Source organism: Myotis myotis, unplaced genomic scaffold (assembly GCF_014108235.1).
Source record: "Myotis myotis isolate mMyoMyo1 unplaced genomic scaffold, mMyoMyo1.p scaffold_m19_p_4, whole genome shotgun sequence".
Lineage (NCBI taxonomy): Eukaryota > Metazoa > Chordata > Mammalia > Chiroptera > Vespertilionidae > Myotis > Myotis myotis.
This window is the reverse complement of record NW_023416346.1, coordinates 88,036,231-88,056,816: the sequence shown is the minus strand read 5'-3', so window position 1 is coordinate 88,056,816 and position 20,586 is coordinate 88,036,231. Positions and strand designations below refer to the sequence as shown.

At 40.0% G+C, this 20,586-nt stretch overlaps 1 pseudogene; it reads right to left on the bottom strand.

Moving 5' to 3' along the window:
* Positions 1-7,151: 7,151 nt before the first annotated feature.
* On the bottom strand, positions 7,152-8,116 carry LOC118654582 (annotated as a pseudogene).
* Between the last annotated feature and the right edge of the window lie 12,470 nt (positions 8,117-20,586).

Sequence of the window (20,586 nt, the reverse complement as noted above, 5' to 3'; positions counted from 1 at the left end):
TTGACCTGCTTTGTCTCATATGAAAAATTTTAACTTAAATCTATTTTGTTTTATATAAGTACTAGGGGCTCAGTGCACGAATTCATGAACCTTGAATGGAACTCTGTGTCGCGAGGCGGCAGTGGGAAGAGGGGTGGGTCTCGGCCCATCCACCGTGCCCCATCCTAGTCCCTCCCACTGCGATCCCTGATCCCCTCTCTGCTGGCAGCCCCACTCCCACCGTCACCACTCCTACATGCTGACAGCACTGGCCCCACTTGCACCCGCTGACTGCATGGAGTGATTAGGGCCTGCAACCACAGTGGGTGCAAGCAGGGCCAGTGCTGTCAGCGTGTGCGAGTGGCAGCTGCTGCCCTGATCATCCCTCAGGAGCAGGGGGAGGTGGAGAAGCCCTCAGGGGTGATCAGGGCTAACAGATGTGTCTTGCACAGCTGACAGCGCCAAGCAATCGAGACCAGTGCCAGGTGCCAGCAGCAGGTACAAGTGGGGCTGGGGCCAGCAGTGGGTGCAAGCAGAGCCAGTACCAGCAGCAGGTGAGAGCAGTGGCTCTGGCACCAGCTGTGGGTACAAGCAGGGCCATCAGCAGCAAGGGGTGCGAGAGGTGGCTGCCAGCCCCGATTGCCCCTCAGGAGCAGGAGGAGGTGGAGAAGCCCTGAGGGGTGATTGGGGCCAGCAACTGCTGCTCACACCTGCTGATGGCACCGAGCTATTGGGGCCAGCGCCAGGCACTGGCAGCGGGTGCAAGCAACAGCTTCAGTGCTGGCAGTGGGTCCATGCAGGGCTGATGTTGGCAGCAGGTGCAAGCACCAGGCAGTACCAAAGCATGCAGGAGAAAAGAATTTTCAGTAACCACCAGAGGCTCACCCTGCTTACAGCAACCAGTGCCCCGCCTTGGTCTGGCACCCCCACTCACCTGCTCCACCATCCTGCCACAGGGCCAACACCTGCCATGTTATGAGCATGCCCCTTGTGGTCAGCACATATCATAGCAACTAGATTTTCAGTTGTTTGGTTGTTCCACTGTTTGGTCTATTTGCATATTAGGGATATATATATATATATATAATCACCTTGGCGATTTTCAAAAATGGGGTAATATTTCTGAAAAACCTGGTCTTGCTACAAGGGGTTGTCTGAGAGAAACTGTAGATTTTCTCTTTTTTAGATATATTTTTATTTATTTTAAGGAGGAAGGGAGAGGGAGAGATAGAAACATCAATTATAAGAGAGAAACATCGATCAGCTGCCTCCTGCATGACCCCCCACTGGGGATCAAGCCCACAACCTGGGCACGTGTCCTGACCATAATTAAACTGCCATTTTAGTTCATAGGTGGACACTCAACCACTGAACCATGTTGGTTGGGCTTTAGATTATTTCAATTAACCTACGGCCTATTCCTATCTCTGCTATAAAAATGGTGGGAGTCAGATAAATTTTTTTCTGATCTCACCTCTTGCCCATAGGCAGAAAAATGTGTTTTGGACTCTTAATCACTACCATGTCCCTTGCTTGAAGCCCCAGGGAAATAGATTAATTGCAGGAGTATCCTATTTCTTGGAAAGTGATAGATCCACACAATGGAACGTTTAGGGTTGTATTGATGCCTTTTGTGCAATGCAAGTACCAGATCCAAGATATGGGCACTGAGCCCTGCTTGTAGCTTGCTCCTCAGGGAAGCCTCTTTTCCACCTGAGAAATTCTTTTTATCCTCCATGAATTTTACATTTTCTTTTGTCCCATCCATTGTGGTCAGGCAGTAACATTGCATGTGCCCTTACTGCTATATTTAGTTTCTAAGTGTGTTGTCATAGTAATTCTCCACTTTCTGCAGTGATCACCCATTGCCTTGATGGGAAAAGCTTCCCCCTTGATTTTTTTTTTCACTTAAGTTTGGCTTTATTTACAAAAGCCCCTATTTTCTGCTTGTTTATTCATGGCCGCGGTCCATGGACTAAAAGGAGGGGAGAGTTGCAGACAGGAGTATTTAGCATTATACCTTCCACCCACTTCTAAGTCTCTTATTTTAAATAAATCTTTATTTATTGTGTTTTTTAAATCTTTATTGTTGAAAGCATTACATAGGGCCTCCTTTTCTCCCAATAAACCTCTTCCAGCCTGCCCCCATACTCCTCCGTCCAGGCCCTCTTCACCCCACAGTCTGTGTCCATGGGTTATGCATATATGCATACTAGTTAATTGGTTGATAATTTCCAGCCTGCCCTTGCTTTCCCTCTGAGGTTCAACAGTCTGTTCATGCTTCCATGACTTTGAGTCTACTTTTGATGATCAGTTTATTTGGTTCATTAAATTACACATATGAGTGAGATCATGTTATACTTATATTTCTCTGACTGGCTTATTTTGATCAGCATAATACTCTCCAGGTTCATCCATTCTAGTGCAAATAGTAAGAGTTATTTCTTTTTCATTGTCGCATAATATTCCATGGTGTAAATGTACCATAGTTACCCACTAATTTATCCACTAATATACTGATGAGTACTTAAAAAGTTTCCAAGTATTAGCTATCATAAATTGTGCTGCTATGAACATAAGGGTGCATATATTCTTTCTGATGAGTGTTTCAGGTTTTTTAGGATATTTTCCTAGAAGTGGGATGACTGGGTCAAATGGGAGTTCCATTTTTAATTTTTTGAAGAAACCCGATACTGTGTTCCACAGTGGGTGCACCAGTATGCATGTGTACAGCAGTGTACTAGGATTCCCTTTTCTTCACAACCTTAAGCACACTTGTCAGTGGTTGACTTGTTGATGATAGCCATTTTGACAGGTGTGAGGTGATATCTCATTGTCGTTTTGATTTGCATCTCTCAGATGATTAGTGATTGAGCATTTTTTCATATGGCTCTTGGCTTTCTGTATGTCCACTTTGGAGAAGTGTCTATTTATGTCCTTTGCCGTTTTTTTTTTTAATATTTTATTGATTTTTTTTACAGAGAGGAAGGGAGAGGGATAGAGAGTTAGAAACATTGATGAGAGAGAAACATCGATCAGCTGCCTCCTGCATACCTCTTACCGGAGATATGCCTTCAACCAAGGTACATACCCTTGACCAGAATCGAACCTGGGACCTTTCAGTCAAAAGTCGATGCTCTATCCACTGAGCCAAATTGGTTAGGCCCTTTGCCAATATTTAATTGGAATTTTTGTCTTCATTTTGTTAAGTTGTATGAGTTCCATAATTATTTTGGAGATTAACCCCTTATCAGATGTATGATTGGCAAATATATTCTACCATGTAGTGGGCTCTTTTGTTATTTTGATGATGGTTTATTTGGCAGTGAATAAACTTTTTATTTTTATGTAGTCCTATTTGTTTATTTTCTCCTTACTTTCCATTGTCCTGGGATATGTAACTAGTAAACATATTGCTATGAGAGATGTCAGATTTAAATGTCTATGGTTTCTTCTCGGACTTTAATGGTATCATGTCTTACGTTTAAGTCTTTATCCATGTTGAGTTTATTCTTGTGTTTGGTGAAAGTTGGTGGTCTAGTTTCATTTTTTTTTTTTTTGCATGTACCTTTCTGATTTTCCCAACACCATTTATTGAAGAGACTGTCCCTGCTCCAATGTATGTTTTGTCCTTTGTCAAATATTGAGTATAGTGGCTTGGGTCGATTTCTGGGTTTTCTGTTCTGTTCCATTGTCCTACATGCCTGTTCTTCTGACAGTACCAGACTGGTTTGAGTACAGTGGTTTGTAGTTTAACTTGATATCTGGTATTGTGATTCCTCCAACTTAGTTCTTTGTCAAGATTGCTGCTGATATTCGGATCTTTTTTGTTTCCATATGAATTTTTGGAGTGTTTGTTCTAAGTCTGTGAAATATATCATTGGTATTTTAATAGAGGCTGCATTAAATCTATAGATTGTTTTGGGTAGTATGGTCATTTTAATGATGTTTATTCTACCAATCCACGAACATGGTATATTCTTCCACATTTTTATATCTTCCTCCATATCTTTTTACACATCCTGTAGTTTTCAGAATACAGGACTCTTATCTCTTTGGTTAAGTTTATTCATAAGTATCTTGATTTTTTTTGTTGCAATGGGAAGTGGGATTATTTTTTAGTTTTTTTTTTTTGAGTATTCACTATTGGTATATAAAAATGCTATGGATTATGGGGTATTAATTTTGTATCCTGTTACATTTATGAATTCATTTATTAAATCTAGTAGTTTCCTGATGGAGTCTTTAGAGTTTCCTATGTACAGTATAATGTCATCTGCAAATAGTGAGAGTTTTACTAACTCTTTTCCAATTTCTATGCTTTTTATTTATTTTTCTTGTATGATCACTATGGCCAGGACATCCAGAACTAAGTTGAACAAAAGTGGTGAAAGAGAGCATTCCTGAGTTGTCCCAGTTCTTAGGGAAAATTGTTTTAGTTTTTACCCATTGCGTATGATGTTAGCTGTAAGTTTGTCTTAAATGGCTTATTTTGCTGAGAGTTTTTACCAAAAAAGGGTGTTGGATTTTGTCAAATGCTTTTTCTGCATCAATTCATATGATCATGTGATTTTTGTCTTGCAGTTTGTTTATGTGCTGTATCACATTTATTGATTTGAAATTACTGTGCCAGCCCTGCATCCCTCAGAATAAATCTCACTTTGTTGTGATGTATGATCTTTTTAATGTGATGCTAGATCCTGGGTTGCTAAAATTTTGTTAAGCATTTTAGAGTGTATGTTCATCAGGGTTATTGGCCTGCAGTTCTCTTTCTTTGTAGTGTCTTTACCTGAGTTTGGAATTAGGATGATGCTGGCCTCATAGAAAGAGTTTGGAAGTGTTCCTTTCTCTTGAATTTTTTGGAATAGTTTGCAGAATCGAGATGTTAGTTTTTCTTTGAATATTTGGTAAAACTCCCCTGTTAATCTGTATGGACCAGGGCTTTTGTTTTCTGGAAGTTTTTTATATTACTGCTTCAAGTTTACCAGTTTTTTGTTTTTTTATCAGCCTCAGGTTTTCTGATTCTTCCTGATGGAGTTTTAGAAGGTTGTATTTTTCTTGGAATATGTCCATTTAGTACAGATTGTCATGATGGTTGTAATAAAGTTTTTCATAGTATTTTATTACAACCCTTTGTATACTTGTGAGGTCAGTTGTTATTTTAACTCCTTTATTTCCAATTTATTTTGGTCCTCTCATTTTCTTTACTGGTGAGCCTGGTTAGAGATTCATTAATCTTGTTTGTCCTTTCAAAGAACTGGCTCTTGGATTTATTGATCTTTTGTATTTTTTTGTCTCTATGTCATTTACTTCTGCTCTGATCTTTATTATTTTCTTCCTTCTACTTGTTCTGGACTTTTCTTCGTGTTCTTGTTATAATTCTTTGAGTTGTAGTGTTAGATAACTTATTACCAGTTTTTCTTGTATTTTGAGGTAGGCCTGCAGTGCTATGAGTTCTCTCTCAGAACTGCTTTCACTGTGTCCCATACATTTTGGATTATTGTGTACTTGTTTTCATTTGTTTCCAATATGTTTTGTATTTCTTATTTTATCTATCTTGTAAGCCATTCATTGTTCAAGACAATGCTATTTAGCCTCTATGTATTTGTATGTTTTTGAGCACCTTTATTGTAGTCTATTTCTAATTTCATGCCATTGTGGTCTGAGAAGATGCTTGATAGAGTTTCAATATTCTTGATTTTGTAGAGACTTATCTTGTGTCCTAACATGTAGTATATCTTTGAAAATGTCCCATGTGCACTTGAGAAGAATGTATAGTTCATAAATTTGGAGTGGAATGTTCTGAAGAAGTCAAATAGTTCCATCTGTTCTAGTGTGTCATTTAGGCTTGCTGTTTTCTTGTTGATTTTTTGTCTAGAAGATTTATCCAGTAATGTCAATGGGGTATTAAAATTCCCTACTATAATTGTATTACTGTCTATCTCTCCATAGATATCTTCCAGAACTTTTTTATATATTTAGATGCTCCTGTATTGGGTGCATATATGTTTGCTAGAGTTATAGCCTGTTGTTCAATGGATCCCTTTAGTGTTATGAGGTGGCCTTCCTTATCTCTTGTTATGGCCTTTACTTTGAGGTCTATTTTGTCAGATATAAGTATTGCTACCCCTGCTTTTTTTTTTTATTTCCATTTGCCTGAAAAGTTTTTTCCATCCCTCCACATTCAGTCTGTGTCAGTCCTTTGTTCTAAGGGGGGTCTCTTGTAGACAGCATATATATGAGTTATGTTTTCTCATCCATTCAGCTACCCTATGTCCTTTGATTGGAGCATTTAATCCATTTACGTTTACAGTTATTATTGATAAGTACTGTTTGTTGCCATTTTTATTCTTTATTTTTGTGTTCCTTCTTCTCTTTCTACTTCTTCTTTTTCAACAGTCCCTTTATTATTTCTTACATTGCTGGATTGGTATTACTAAACTCTCTTAGCCTTTTTGTCTGCAAAGCTTCTGATTTCCCCTTTAATTTTGCATAATAGCCTTGCTGGATGGGGTATTCTTAAACTTGTTCCCTTACTTTGCATCACATTGTATACTTCATTTCATTCCTTTCTTGCTTGATGCATTTCATTTGAAAAATCAGTTGATAGTCTAATGGGAGATCCCTTGTAGGTAATTTTCTGTCTCTCTCTGGAAGCCTTTATGGTTCTTACTTTATCACTGATGTTTGCTAATTTAATTATTATATATCTTGGTGTCAGTATTTTTGAGTTCATCTTGTTCGTGACTCTCTGTGCTCCTGGGCTTGTTTTACTTTTTTCTTCCCCAAGTCAGGGAAATTTTCCGTTATTGTATCTTATTTTTTTTTAAAAGACACATTTATTCAGCATCATGATCAGACTATTACATTTAGCAATCAACAGAATGGGTGCAAAAAATCTATATTAAAACCTTTTGTTGGAATGCTTTACACTTTCCACAGAACAGAAACTAAAATAAGCTATTATACAATTAGTCACAAATACAGTCCTTGAGGTTTTTTTTTTTTTTTTCCCCCATTCACATGAGTATTGTTTAACACATGTCTTCTTTGTAGCAGTTATACCCTGCCACTACTGTGTGTGGCTGAGTTCACAAATCTGTTGTAACCTGTAGCTTCTCTGTCACTTCTCTGGCTCTCCTATTCTGCTAAACTTTGTTTCCTGGCAATAATTAAAACCTTCTGCCACTGCCATAGCTACTGCTTCTGTTAGAACCACCATAGCCAGTTTGGCTTTGTGGTTTGGCAAAGTATTGACCTCCACCACCATAAGAGCCAGAGCTTCTGCCTCCAAATTTTCCTCCTTTCATAGGCCCAAAATTTGAATATTGATTTTTCTAATTTCCAAAATCATTGTAGCTTCCACCACCTGCAAAATTGCTTCCATCATTACCAAATCCCTTATAGCCATACCCAATGCCACCATATAAATCACCACCACAGCTGCCACCAAAGCTACCTCGACCACTGAAGTTTCCTCCATGACCAAAGTTGTCATTCCCACCAAAACCCCCTCCACGACCACCTCTGAAGTTTCCAGAACAACTTCAACCTCTTTGGCTAGATGAAGCACTAGCCATCTCTTGCTTATATAGGGCTTTCCTTACTTCACTGTTGTGGCCATTCACAGTATGGTATTTCTGAATGACAATCTTGTCTACAGAGTCATGGTCAACAAAGGTTACAAAAGCAAAACCTCTCTTTTTGTCACTGCCTCAGTCAGTCATGATTTCAATCACTTCTATTTTCCCATACTGTTCAAATAATCTCTTAGGTGATTTTCTTCAGTGTCTTCTTTAATACAACTGACAAAAATCTTTTTTGCAGCTAAGTGGCACCAGGTCTTTGAGAATCTTCTCTTGAGTCAGCCCTCTTTGGTTCTACTACTCTTCCGTCCACCTTGTGTAGCCTTACATTCATTCGTAGCTGCATCCACCTCCTTCACAGTGGCATAGGTGACAAACTCAAAGCCTCTGGAGCACTTTGTATTTCGATGTCTTATCACCACACAGTCCGCGATTGTTTCCCATTGCTAAAAATGGCTCTGTAGACTTTCATCAATTGTTTCAAAGTTCAAACCTCTGATAAAGAGCTTCCGCAGCTGCTCTGACTCTTTAGGAGACTCAGACTTGGACATGATGACTGTGGTAGGGGAAATTCCAATGATACTTACTCTATGGAATTCGCCAGCAGAAAGGAGTTATTTAAGTAACCTATCTCTGTCACTATTTCTTGAAACAGGTTTTCTATACCCTCAGCTTTTTTTTGCTTTTATCCATTTTGAGTTTATTCTCTTTTTTTTTGTTTTATTGCTTAAAGTATTACAAAGAGTATTACATATGTCACCTTTTTTTCACACACTTAACAATCCCCCGGCCACTCCTACGCCCCAGTGTCTTATGCCCATTAGTTATGCTTATATGCATGCATACAAGTCCTTTGGTTGATCACTTACCCTGCCCCCCCCCTCGCCCCCGTCCCTCAACCCTCCTTGGCTTTCCTGCTGTAGTTTGACAGCCTGTTCGAGGCAGCTCTGCCTCTGTATCTATTTTTGTTCATAAGTTTATAATGGTCTTTATTATCCATGAGTGAGTGAGATCATGTGGTGTTTTTCCTTCATTGACTGGCTTATTTCACTTAGCATAATGGTCTCCAGTTCAGTCCATGCCGTTGGAAATGGTAAGAGTCCTTCTTTTTTACAGCAGCATAGTATTCCATCGTGTAGATGTACCACAGTTTTCTAATCCATTCATCTACTGATGGGCACTAAGGCTGTTTCCAGATCTTAGCTATGGTGAATTGTGTTGCTATGAACATAGGGGTGCATATATCCTTTCTGATTGGTGTTTCTGGTTTCTTGGGATATATTCCTAGAAGTGAGATCACAGGGTCAAATGGGAGTTCCATTTTTAGTTTTTAGAGGGAACTGCATACTGACTTCCATAGTGGCTGCACCAGTCTGCATTCCCACCAGCAGTGCACAAGTGTTCCTTTTTCTCCACATCCTCTCCAGCACTTGTCATTTGTGGATTTGTTGATGATAGCCAGACTGACAGGCATGAGATGGTACCTCATTGTTGTTTTGATTTGCATCTCTCGGATGATTAGTGACTTTGAGCAAGTTTTCATATGTCTCTTGGGTTTCTGAGTGTCCTCTTTTGAAAGGTGTCTATTGAGGTTTTTTGCCCATCTTTGATTGGATTGTTTATGTTCTTTTTCTTAAGTTGTATGAGTTCCCTATAAATTTTGGACATTAGGCCCTTATCAGATATAACATTGGCAAATATGTTTTCCCACACAGTGGGCTTTCTTGTTATTTTGTTGATGGTTTCTTTTGCTGTGCAGAAGATTTTTATTTTTATGTAGTCCCATTTGTTTATTTTCTCTTTAGTTTCTAATGCCCTAGGAGCTGTATCAGTGAAGAAATTGCTTCAGCATATATCTGAGATTTTGTTGCCTTTGGATTCTTCTAGTATTTTTATGGTTTCCCATCGTACATTTAAGTCCCTTATCTATTTTGAGTTTACTTTTGTGTATGGTGTAAGTTGGTGGCCTAGTTTCATTTTCTTGCATGTATCCGTCCAAATTTCCCAAAACCATTTATTGAAGAGACTGTCTTGACTCCATTGTATGTTCTTGCCTCCTTTGTCAAATATTAATTGAGCATATTGGTTCGGGCCGATTTCTGGGCTCTCTATTCTATTCCATTGATCTATATGTCTGTTCTTGTGCCAGTACCAGGCAGTTTTGAGAACAGTGGCTTTGTAATACAGCTTGATATCTGGTATTGAGATCCCACCTACTTTGTTCTTTCTCAGGATCGCTGCAGCTATTCGGGGTCTTTTTTTATTCCAGATGGATTTTTGGAGAGTTCGTTCAAGATCTGTGAAATATGCCATTGGTATTTTAATGGGAAGTGCGTTGAATTTATATGTTGCTTTGGGTAGTGTGGACATTTTAATGATGTTGATTCTACCAATCCAAGAACATGGTATGTTCTTCCATCTGTTTACGTCTTCCTCTATCTCTTTTTTCAACGTTCTGTAGTTTTCTGAGTCTTTTACCTCTTTAGTTAAGTTTATTCCTAGGTAGCTTAATTTTTTTGGTGCGATGGTAAATGGGATTGTTTTTTTTAGTCTCTTTCTGTAAGTTCATTATTGGTGTATAGAAATGCCCTAGATTTCTTGGCATTAATTTTGTATCCTGCTATGAATCTGTAGATTACTTTGGGTAGTATGGACATTTTACTTATGCTGATTCTACCAATTCATGAACACGGTGTATTCTTCCATTTATTTATGTCTTCCTTTATCTCTTTCTTCAGTGTCCTGTAGTTTTCTGAGTACAGGTTTTTCACCTCATCAGTTAAGTTTATTCCTGGGTATCTTAATTTTTATTTTTTTTTGGGGGGGATAATGGTAAACAAGATTTTTTTTGTATTTACCTATTGAGTTCATTATTGGTGTATAAAAATGGTGTTAATTTTGTATCCTGCTACATTGCCTACTTCATTTATTAAATCTAGTAGTGTTTGATGGAGTCTTTAGGGTTTTTTATGTACAATATAATGTCATCTGCAAATAAGGAGAGTTTTACTTCTTCTTTTCCAATTTGGATGCCTTTTATTTCTTCTTCTTGTCTAATTGCAATGGCTAATACTTCCAGTACTTTGTCGAACAGCAGTGGTGAGAGTGGGCATCTCTGTCTAGTTCCTGTTCTTAGGGGAAATGGTGTTAATTTTTGTCCATTGAGTATGATGTTGGCTGTGGGTTTTTCATGTATGGCTTTTATTATGTCGAGGTATGATCCTTTTATTCCCACCTTGCTGAGAGTTTTTTTCAAAAATGGCTGTTGACTTTTGTCAAACGCTTTTTCTCCATCAACTGATATGGCTATGTGTTTTTTTTTCTTTCAATTTGTTTATGTGATGTATCACGTTTATTTATTTGATGATATTGTACCATCCTTGCATCTCTGGGATAAATCCTACTTGGTCATGGTGTATGACCTTTCTGATGTACTGCTGGATCCGATTTGCTAAGATTTTGTTGAGGATTTTGGCATCTATGTTCATGAGGGATATTGGCCTGCAATTCTCTTTCATTTTGTTGTCTTTACCTGGTTTTGTTATTAGGGTGATGCTGGCTTCATAGAATGAGCTTGGAAGTGTTCCTTCCTCTTGAATTTTTTGTAGTAGTCTGAGGAGGATAGGTTTTAGTTCTTCCTTGAATGTTTGGTAAAACTCCCCTGTGAAGCCGTCTGGTCCTGGGCTTTTGTTTGCTGGAAGCTTTTTGATGACTGCTTCAATTTCTTCCATAGTTATTGGCCTGTAGAAATATTTAGATTCTTCTGATTGAGTTTTGGAATGTTGTATGATTTCAATCTTTTTGAATTTGGGGAGACTTTGTTTGTGACACAATATGTAGTCTATTTTTGAATATGTCCCATGAGCACTTGATATGAACGTATATTTTATGGCTTTGGGCTGAAATGTTCTGAAGATGTCAATTAAGTCCATCCGATATAGTGAATCATTCAGGATTGCTGTTTCTTTGCTGATTGTTTGTCTAGAGGATTTATCCAGTGATGTCAGTGGTGTATTAAATCCCCTACTATGATTGTATTGTTGTCGATCTCTCCTTTGATATCTTCCAGGAGTGTTTTTATGTATTTGGGTGCTCCTGCATTGGGTGCATATAAATTTATCAGGGTTATATCCTCTTGTTGTATTGATCCCTTTAGTATTATGAAGTGGCATCCCTTATCTCTTGTTATGGCCTTCACTTTGAGGTCTATTTTTTCTGACATAAGCATTCCTACCCCAGCTTTTTTTTCTTTTCCATTTGCCTGAGTGATATTTTCCCATCCCTTCACTTTCAGTCTGTGTGAGTCCCTTCTTCTGAGGTGGGTCTCTTTTAGACAGCAAATGTATGGGTCATGTTTTTTTATCCATTCAGCCACTCGGTGTCTTTTGGTTGGAGCATTTAGTCCGTTTACGTTTAAAGTTATTATTGAAAGGTGCTTATTTGAAGCCATTTCTTTTTGTGTGTGTGTGGCTGTTTTCTTTCTGAGCTTTTTATTTCTTCTTTTTACACCAGTCCCTTTAGCATTTCTTGCATTGCTGGCTTGGTGGTGATAAACTCCCTAAGCCTTTTTTTGTCTGTGAAGCTTCTTATTTCCCCTTCAAGTTTGAATGATAGCCCTGCTGGATAGAGTATTCTTGGATCCAGTCCTTTGCTTGGCATCATTTTGTAAATTTCTGTCCATTCTTTTCTGGCCTGAGTGTTTCTGCTGAGAAATCATTTGATAATCAAATGGGAGATCCGTTGTATGTAACTTTCCGTCTCTCTCTAGCAGCCTGTAAGATTCTATCTTTGTCCTGAGTATTTGCCATGGTAATTATGATGTGTCTTGGTGTGGGTCTTTTCGGGTTCACCTTGTTTGGGACTCTCTGTGCTTGTGTGACTTTTTTCTTTCCCACCTCAAGAAAGTTTTCTGATCTTATTTCTTCAAATAGGTTTTCTAAGTCTTGTTCCTCTTTCTGTTGTTCTGGCACCCCTATTATTCATATGTTGTTTCATTTCATGTTGTCCCATAGCTCCCTTAGGCTCTCCTTCTGTCTTTTTTTTTTTCTCCATTTGCTGTTCAGTTTGGGTGTGTTTTGTTTCCCTGTCTTCTTTTTCGCTAATCGGTCCTCCGCTTCTCCTAGGCTACTATTGAAACTTTCAATGGTGTTTTTTATTGCAGCTATATCACTCTTAATTTCTTCTTTGATCTTTCATAATTTATTGATTTTTTTCATCTGTTTCTTCTTGCTTCTTGCATAAGTTGTTGATTTTTTCCTCCATCCGGTTTATGCACTCTTGGACCCTTAATCTGAATTCTTATTCTGTCATGCTGCATGCCTCGGTTTCACTTAGCTGCTTTTCTGGTGATTCCTCCTTTTCTTTCCTTTGGGGTTTTCTTTGTCTACCCATGTTTGATCTCACTGACATATCTAGATGTTGAGTCATTCAAGGGCTGCTCCTTGGGTGGCAGTGGCTCCTCCGGCTGCAGTTGCTCCTCTGGTGGTGGTTGTAGCAGCTGCTCCTCAGTTGGCAGGAGCTCTTGTGGTGGGTGCTGTTCACCGCTGTGGTGGCTCCTCTGGCTGGTGGGGGGCGGCTTCACACACAGCTACTGTTCTTCAGACAGAGGATGTGCTGATCACGAGGCTGCTGTTCCTTTTATGGGGCAGGCTACACACGCAGCTGCTACTCCTTGAACTGGGACGGACTGCTCATGTGGCTGCTGATCCTTGAATGGGGGCTGGCTGCACGCTGCTGTTGTTCCTCTGATGTGGTGTTCTGCTTGTGGGGCTACTGCTCTTAGGACTGGCTGCTGCTCATTGGATAGTTGCAGGCTGTTGTGGCTCTGCTCCTCAGACCAGCATGTGCTGAAAAGAGCTGCCACTCCTTACATGTGGGTGGTCTGTTCGTGTGGTTGCTGCTCCTCAGACCAGGGTGGGCTGCTGCTGCTCCTTGAATGGGGCTGGGCCACTCGCAGAACTGTTGCTCCTCGGATGGGGGCGGGCTGCTCACACAGCTGCTGTTCCTTGGACTAGTTCAAAGTGCGGGCTGTGTGCAGCTGCTGCTCCTCGGATGGGGGCGGGCTACACAGGGCTGCCTCTCCTCAGATGTAGGAAGACTGCTTGTGTAGCTGCTGCTCCTTGGACAGGTCAGACTGCTCACGTTGTTGCTGCTCTTCGGACGGGGAAGCGGGCTTCTCACGCAGCTGCTGCTCCTTGGACAGGGGCAGGCCATATGAGGCTGCTGCCCTTGTCTCGAGGCAGGCTGCTCATAGGGCTAATGCTCCCTGGACAAGAGCGCGCCACTCACATGTCTGCTGCTCACGTGGTTGAAAAAATAATGTGAACAGAAGTAGGAAATAAAGGAACAAACAAAAAAAAGGAGAACAAAGAAAGAAGAAAGAAAAAAATGTAACAAAAATGGGAAAACAAAGAAAAAAGCAAAAAAAAAATAGCTAACAAAATAATAAAAACATAAAGTTGAAAAATTGAAATGTCATTCCTTTGGCTGGCTTAAGATCCCAGTTTTCTTGAATGTCTGTGATTTCCTTGTTGGTTTTGTGTGTGAAAGATCTATTCCATTATGTCAGTTGGGTGTAAAAGACCCATACTATGACTGTATTTCTGTAAATCTTCCCCTTAGAGTTTTTTTTTTAAGAATTTTTATATATATTCAGTTGCTCCTATATTGGGAGCATATATGTTTACAAGGGTTATATCCTTTTGTTGGCTCAATCCCTTTAGTATTATGTAGTACCCTTTTTTGCTTCCTGTTATGGCCTTTGTTTTGAAGTCTATTTATGCAGATATAAGTATTGCTACCCCAGTTTTTTTTTCTTTTCCATTTGCATGGAAATTTTTTTCCACCCATTCACTTTCACCCTATGCAAGTATATTGTTCTGAGTTGGGTCTCTTGTAGACAGCATATAGTTGGGTCATATTTTCTTATCCATTCAGCTACCCTATGCATTTTGATTAGAGCATTTTATCCATTTACATTTAAGGTTATTATTTGCTAGAGGCCCGGTGAATGAAATTCGTCCATGGGTGGTGTCCCTCAGCCTGGCCTGGGCCCTCTCGCAATCCGGGACCCCTCAGGTAGGGTCCTTAGGCCTGGCCGGCAATCAGGGCCTATTGGGGCTTTCCTTCCCCCTAGCTACCAGTAGCTGGCCCTGCCCCCGCCACTGCCACTGCTTGCCATTTTGCGGCACTGCCTTCCCTCCCCTGTAACCAGCTGCCTCCCTCTGTGGGCAACAGGCATGAGGTGCAGTCACTTGGCTGGCCTGGGCCTCCCTCTGTGGGGTGATTGCTGGCCATCCCCACACACCTGCCACAGCATCGCTGGCTGGTGGCCTGGGCCGCCCTCTGTGGGGTGATCGATCGATCGTGGAGCTCTCTGATCTATTGCCCAGCAGAGGGAGGCCCTGCCCACCTGGCCAAGGCTCATGATCAATCATTGTGCAGAGGGTGGCCTGGGCCTCCCTGTTTGGGCAATTGTGGGGCAATGGCAGGGCCTCTGACCAATCGCATTGCACCCGCCTTTGCTGGCCTGGTGACAGTAAGTGTCGTAGTGTGGTCATCCAGAAGGTTGTCTGGATGGTCGTTCTGCTATTTGGTCATTTGGTCAATTTGATATTATGCTTTTATTATTATAGATAGGTACTTATTTATTGCCATTTTCATTCATTATGCTTATATTTCTCTCTCTTTCTTTCTATATTTATTCTTTTTACAGCAGTCCCTTTAACATTTCTTGCAATGCTCTTTTGGTAATAATAAACTCCTTAAGTCTTTTTATTTTTGTCTGTGAGGCTCTTTAATTCACCTTCAATTTTGAATGTTAGCCTTGCTGGATAGAATCGTCTTGGGCATAGATCCTTACTTTTTATTACTTTGAATACTTCATCGCATTCTCCTCTAGTCTTTATTTTTTCTGTTGATAAATCACCTGACAGCCTATGGGAGCTCCCTTTTAGGTAACTGACTGTATCTCTCTTTCTGGCCTTAAGATTATCTCTTTGTCTTTAACGTTTCCCTTTTAATGATATGTCTTGGTATGGGTCTTTTGGAGTTGGTTTTATTTGTGACTTTCTGTGTTTCCTGAACTTGTGTGACTTTTACCTTCACCAGATTAGGGAAGTTTTCTGTCATTTCTTCCAGCAAGTTCTCTGTCCCTTTTTCACTTTCTTCCCTCTCTGGTACCCCTATATGCAGATGTTACATTTCATGTTCTCCCAATGTTTCATTAAATTGTCCTCTTCCTTATTATGTTTTTCTTTTTGCTGCTATTATTGGGTGATTTTTTTTCTACATCATCTTCTAATTTGCTCATTCCATCCTCTTCTTTCTCTAAACTGTTCTTTATTCCTTCCAGTGTATTCTTTATATCATCTATGTCAGTGGTTCTCAACCTTCTGGCCCTTTAAATATAGTTCCTCATGTTGTGACCCAACCATAAAATTATTTTCATTGCTACTTCATAACTGTGATGCTGCTATTGTTATGAATTGTAATGTAAATATCTGATATGCACTATGGTCTTAGGCGACCCCTGTGAAAGGGTCATTCGACCGCCAAAGGAGTCGTGACCCACAGGTTGAAAACCGGTGATCTATGTCATTCATCATTTCTGACTGATTGTTTTTCAGGTTTTCATGCCCTTTTTTATGAAGCTGAGCATTCTTAAAACCATTAATTCATACTCTGTTTCTGATGAATTGCTTGCCTACAATTCACTTAGCTCTTTTTCTGAAGATTCCTCTTGTTCCTTTATTTTTATCACCATTTTTTTGTTTCTTTGTATTTATTTCTGTGTATTAGATAGGACTGCTATGATTCCCAATATTGGTGGAGTTCCCTTCTGTAATAGTTGTCTTATAGGAACTAGTGGTGTAGGTTCCTTAATCAGATGAGCTTGGTGCTCAAGGAATGTCACTTCTGTGGGTTATATGATTCCTCCTGTTGTGTTTGGGTCTTGATTGCTGCTGACCCCTTTGTGGGTGGGATCAGTTCTTGGGCTGGCTGACTCTGAGGCTCAACCCCAACAATGTCTTGACAATTGCTGACAGAACAAAACCAGACTAATCCAAAAACATTACTAGAGGAAAACCAAAACAAACAACAACAAAGAATAAAAAGATATGTTTACTAAAAGACAAGAGACCAAAGAATTTTAGACCTAAAAAAGAAGCAAAAAGAGAGAATATAAAAGAAAAGAAGAAATACAGATGATAAAAGAATAATAAACAGAAATCAAAATTATAAAATACATAATAATAATTTCAAAACAATAATGCTGAACCAAATAAAATATAGAATAGGAAATGAAAAATGAAAGAAAAAATAAAATTAAAATAAGAAATAGGGAAAATGTAATAAAAGGAGAGATATAAGATACATAAACTTAAAAATAAAATAAAATAAATTAAATACAAAAATAGACAAAAGATTAAAAAGATAAATTAATATCAATAAGTGGACTTTACTTCCACAGATTTAGGTGCTTGCCACAATTTCTTTTTGGATCTGCTATTTGTGGAGCTTGCTGGATTTTGCTCTGATATTGTCCAAATATGGACTCTTGGTGTGCTAGTCCTAGGCCTCCCTGGTGGTACTCTGTTGTAAGCCAATGTGAGTCACTGTTCCTGCCTGGCCATCAGCAACCTGACTGACTCACAGCTGGGCAGAGTCCTAAGTAGTCCAGTGAGCAGGGCTTCTGGAGCCCAGAAACTGTATCTGCCTTGGGTATCACAATTTGAATATCCTTGCTGGCAGCTGTTCTCCCTTTCCCCATGGAATTTGGCTCCACAGGGGTATCTGGGATCTGGTAGATGGCTTAAACAGACTCACATTAGAGGTCATGCCCATATATTGTAGGAGGGGAGGTAAACAATCCCTTCCCTTCCCAGAGTTATGCTGGCTGAACCCTGAGGACATCATTTCTGGTTCCTTGTAATGCAGTTAAAGGCCCAAGACACATCTGTCTGTCTCCTGGACCAATGCCTATCCAAAAGATATGCTTGCAAAGCCTCAGCTCTGCCTGGCTCTTTATCACCCCCTTTAAGCCACATCAAGTAGGAGGGGATAAAAATTAATCAGGTCAGCTTGTCACTCTAATCTTTCAGCACATCTGGCCTCCACTTGCTGAGGCCTCTGCCCTGGCTCCATCTGGGGAAAATGTCCAAACCATACATGCACAGATTTCTAGCTCAAAGCTATTCCCCTTTGCCTTGGGTTGCAGCAGGATGGGACAGACCCAGCCATTCTGCAGGTATGGTAAATGGTCACCATGATGTGCTCAAGTTGGGCAAGACTAATCCTCTTTCCCAAGCCATACTGTTCAGCCCCCTTCTGGTTCTATGCTGGAACTTTTCCCAGTGAATATAGGGCTCCTCAGATTCCTTGATGGGTGTATTGATCAGATCCCTTTCCTGGCCCAGGTTTTGCCCCATGGCCCCTCAAAAACATAGATCAGAGAGAACTTCCCAGTCTGGTGTTATAACAAAGAAATCACTCTTTGTCTGGGATGATGCAGTCTGAGGGTCCTAGTTCAACCAAATCCCCACTGATTCTCACTGCCTGATGCTACATGGGCTCACTTTCCCTTCTCTGTCTCCCTAGATTGGAGATTCCTGCATGGTCTGAGACCCCACACTATCAATGGATGGGGCTTCCGCTATCATGCTTTCCCTCCAGCTTTGCAGGTTCAAAGGTGCACCAGTTGTCTCACCCTCTCCGTGTTTCCTCCTATTATTTCTCCATATTCCCTGAATACAATACTCCATATCAGCCACACTTCAGCTGTTTTTGTTAAGCAAAATGCTCTACAGTTTAGCACAAGTCCAATCCAGAGTTTGGAGCAAGCTGATGGAGCCTCCACCTACTCTGCAGCCATCTGTAAATTATGTTGATTCTTTCAATCCATGAAAATGAAGTAACTTTTCTTTTCTTTGTGTCTTTTTCAATCTCTTAATAATGATTTGTAGTTTTCAGTGTGTAGTTCCTTCACATCCTTTGTATTCCTAGGTATTTTATTCTTTTTATTGCAATTGCAAAAAAATTATTTTTTCCCATTTCATTTTCTGATGTTTCATTGTTATTATATAGAAATGCAAAGGGTTTTTGTACATTGGTTTTACAGTTGTATTGGTTTTATAGTTGTATCCTGCAACTATACTGTATTTGTTTACTGTTTTTATTGTTATTTGAGTGGCTTTCAATAGATGATTGGATAAAGAAGATGTGGCACATATATACAATGGAATACTACTCAACCATAAGAAAAGATGAAATACTACCACTTTTGACAACATGGTGGACCTTGAGAATATTATGCTAAACAAAATAAGTCAGGTAGAAAAAGTCAAAAACCATATGATTTCACTCATATGTGAGATATAAAACTGAAAGCAACAAATGAACGAACCAACAAACAAAAGCTCACAGACACAGATAAAAGCATCGTAGCTACCAGAGGGAAGGTGTATGGGGAGTAGTAAATGGTTAACTGGGTTAAATATACAGTGACAGAGACTGAGTTGGCTTTGGGTGGTGAACACACAATGCTCAATACAGATGATGTACCATAAAATTGTACACTTAAAACCTATATCATTATATTAAACAATGTCACTGCAATACATTTAATGGGAAAATATGTGGTCAAGACTGCAGAATAGGTAAAGTCTATTCATGTCTCTTCCCAAGACCACATCAAAATTATAACTGTATTGCCCTTGCCAGTTTGGGACAGTGGTTAGGGTCCTGGGTTCAATTCCTGGTTAAGGGCATGTACCTCAGTTGCATGTTCAATCCCCAGCCCTGGTCAGGGTGCATGCAGGAGGCAATAGTCAATGTATCTCTCTCACATTGATGCTTCTCTTTCTCCCTCCTCCCTCCCTTCCACTCTCTCTCTCTGAAGATCAATGGAGAAAATATACTTGGGGGAGGATTTTTTAAAAAAAATTACAACTGTATTATAGAACAATCATCACTGAGAACCACCTGGGGACTCCTGAGCCAAATCCCTATAACTAAGGTTAAAAATAAGAAGCCATGTCAAGACTGATAAGAGGCTTATATATGTGGAACTAACAGGTCCTTCACCTGTTGTGTGGCACTTAAATTTCATAAGGGATATATTGTCTGCAGAGGTCTCCCTAAGGAGCAATGGGTCACAGCTCCACACAGGGTCCCTAGTCCAGAAAATAAGTATCAGGAAGAGGAGTTCCCATGACATTTGACTGTGAAAACAAGTGGCAATTATGTCTCAGATAGACAGGGGCTATGGGATACCTAGTTACTACAGATCTTATAGCACCCTTACACAGATTCACTCTTTCACAAAGTAACTCAATAGAATTTCCAGTCAGAGGCACCAGCTCAAAAAGCCCAGGGACATATAAGAAGAAATTAAATAGACTAACATCAAGGTGAGAGCTGGAGGGACAGGGGTCAGAGCAACTCTTTCTAAGGACAAAAGTGCTGATAAGACCATTTCCCTTTGTTGAACTCTTCTCCCACACAGCCAACACAGCACAGGAGAACAACAAATCTGTGCTCTGAATTAAGCTAACACTGTTTACTCCACCCTGATGATTCCCTGATACCCTTACCCCACCCAATTCTTCCACCCAGCTTGAGCCTCTTTGTGACCCTTCACACAATGGCTGGCCTTGTCTCATGCTGCAGATGTTTCCAAAATCACTCAAAGATCCACAAATCACAATCAAGCCTTGACAGCCTTGGCATGCCTTTTGCTAAGTGACCCAAAACCCAGCAAAACCGGTGACAGATCGCAACTTACATTGTAACTCCCAACAGTTGGCTCCAAGCCTGGTATAAGTGGCAGCCAGTTCTGTCCTGGAACATAACTTTCAACTAAGAGCCACAAGCACAGCCAGGTGCTATATATGGTGTCAGATGAAGACTACACTTATCAGGGTGATTACCTCAAAAATTATATAAATGTCTACTAATTATGTTGTACATCTGAAACTAGTATAATATTGGAAGTCAACCATAATTTGAAAAAAAAATTGTA